Source organism: Lygodium microphyllum, chromosome 7 (genome assembly GCF_053477565.2).
Source record: "Lygodium microphyllum isolate KBCC chromosome 7, Lygodium_microphyllum_v1.1.10, whole genome shotgun sequence".
In the NCBI taxonomy this organism is placed as follows: Eukaryota; Viridiplantae; Streptophyta; class Polypodiopsida; order Schizaeales; family Lygodiaceae; genus Lygodium; species Lygodium microphyllum.
The window spans coordinates 98,073,997-98,076,649 of NC_141141.1; the positions used below are offsets into that span (position 1 = coordinate 98,073,997).

General features: G+C 41.0%; 1 pseudogene; it reads right to left on the reverse strand.

Annotated features, from left to right (window-relative positions):
* Positions 1–863: 863 nt before the first annotated feature.
* Positions 864–1,391, reverse strand: LOC148033744 (histone H1 pseudogene; annotated as a pseudogene).
* Positions 1,392–2,653: the final 1,262 nt, after the last annotated feature.

Consider the following 2,653-nt stretch of genomic DNA (forward strand, 5'->3'; position numbering starts at 1 on the left):
ATATATATATATATATATATATATATATAATTATTATTATTATTTTCCTTCTTTTTGTAAGAGAGGGGGATTTAATAATGGGGAAATACTAGCTACACTGGTTGGCATATAAGGTGTTAGGGACTTGATTTTTCACCATCGGATAATAATACAAGTCTCCTTTCATCTTCACCTCTCTCTCCCAAGCTTTCATGGCTTCCTTCTTTCCCTTCCTATCTTTCTCTCTCCTTTCCTAATGTTTCTCTCTCTTCTGTACTCTCTCTCCCTTCTTCTTCTCTCTCTTTCTCCTGTCCTCTTCCTGACAAGTGGTATCAGAGCCATAGGTTCTTGATCCAGTTGACCAACATTCCATTCAGTTATCTTTTTCTAGTCACACAGATTTAAGAGCCATAGGTACACAGGTACAAATATGACATGGAGTAGTAGTGCAGTTATCAAGGATCTCTGTACCACAAGGACTACATGCCTGGAGCATTAATGGAGTCTTGGACCAAGTTTGGAGGCTAGAAGGCCAGATTTGGCAGCTCGTGGGTCATTTTTGGTCAGTTTTGAAGGTATTTTCTTAGAAGACAGTGGTAAATGGAGTAGAAGAGGGAAAAGTCCTAGTTACTTTACGTGAATAGTCTTATCTCTCTTCATTCTCAAGCTTCAGCCAAGCTTCCATGGAGAAATATGGTTCCAACTCTTATCCTGAGTCTTCATGGCTTCTCTGACACCTAAAGCTTGATTCTAGAGATTATTTGGATCCCTTTGATAACCATAATACATAGCATTAATCTCATGTTGATTAGTAGTAAATGAGTATTATTAGTTGCTATTTGCACTAATCACCACACTATGAGATGAGAGAATAATAGTTCTTGCTAGGTTTGCACCTTCTTCTCCATCTCCAAGGTGCTGTTTGCTACATTAGGATTTGACACATTCGAGACCTTCACCTTCTTTGGAGACTTGCTTGCAGCCTTCTTTGGCTTGGGCTTTAGCTTTAGCTTTGCTGCCACAGCCTTTGGTACAGATGCAGGCTTCTTTGGCTTTGCATCAGGTGCCTTTGCTGCAGTAGGATTGCTTGGCTTCTTCAGCTTGTCAGAGAGCTTGTATGAATTCTTCACCTTCACAAGCTGCCCATTGGAAGATAAGTTCTTCAATTGGATGGACAAAATCTTCTTGTAATTAGGAGGAAGGCCAGATTTGTGCTTGTCCTCGAGGAATTTAGCTATGGCATGTTGGCTGGATCTAGTTCTATCCTTGAGGGTGGAAATGGCCTCTTTGATCATCTTGAGGTAGGTCGGATGAGCAGCAGGCTTGGAGGAGCCCTTGGGAGCATGTGGCTTCTTCTCCAAGACCAAGCGACTTCTCGCCAACGTCCAGCTAATCAATAGAAGATTCAACATTTCATTGCACCTCTCAAAACTAAGTTCGGAGCCCAAACTTGTTTACAGGTGCAGAGATATTTTGGGGACATTGAGAATTGGCATGTCATGATGATGCCATTGATGTCTATGACATGTTGGTGTACTTGGGATTATGCCATTGATGTATATGGCATATTCATGTACCATTGATGTACTTGCAATGATGTATGACTAAGAATCAATTCTAAAATGTATCTTTAGATACACATGCAGTCATGTATGCAGTTATGACAATGAATGCAACAAACAGTGCATGTATGATGCTCACATGTGAGTGGAACGGTCATGGGAATGCTCATTTTCATGCTCACCAATGATATGGTGTAGACCATGTGTATGTATATCTCTTGAATTCTTAGAGGGTGCTGTAGACATTTTCAGTCAATTTACAGAGGTAAAGAGTGAGTACCAGCACTAAAGAGCAGGCCCCAAAGAGCATTTGCAGACCTCAGTAACCCCTATCAATTGGGCACTATAGTTGGGCACTACCCATCCCCTACAGGCCAAAACAGTCCCCTATTGCTCTCAAACAAGGTGCAGAACTGCATAAAACAGCTACATATTTGCTATTACAAAATTTTCTTTACTAAACATATAGCATCATGCTTCTACTCTATTCAAAGAGGAGATCCTTAGCTTTGATTTGAACCAAAAGGTGGGTCAATCGGAGCTTCCTAGCTCAAGTTACAAGTAAAACAGTGAGCGGGGGTCTAACAGGACTACACTTAGCCATGGCATGGAATAGGGGAAAAACCAAGGCCAATGAAGATCTTCAGCAACAAATCAAGGATGCACAATAACCAAGGACCGAGAACAGCCCTAAAATGGAAAATCAAGATTACTCTCATGATGTGGGTAGCCTCAGCATGCTCACTAACACCCTCAGTTCTCATGAGACAAGGTATGCTGAGAGGCATAGAGAATTGATGGGAGGCATTGGTCAAATGAAGATCACTATAGACACCCTTGCTGCCTAGCTCACTAAGTGGATGGAATTACAAATGAAGGGAAAAGAACAAGAAGATCAACCACATGTACATGCTGAAAGAACCACCTTACCATCAGTTAATGCAAATTCTCATGGGCATTATGCACGCGATGCTTATGCTTATGGCCAACATGTATATGCTGATGGTACATACTATGATCCACATGCATCTTATGAATATGGATAGCAACAACATGCAAGTAAACATGAGCACTATGCAAGTACATCTAGACACCATGTTAATTCTTATAGA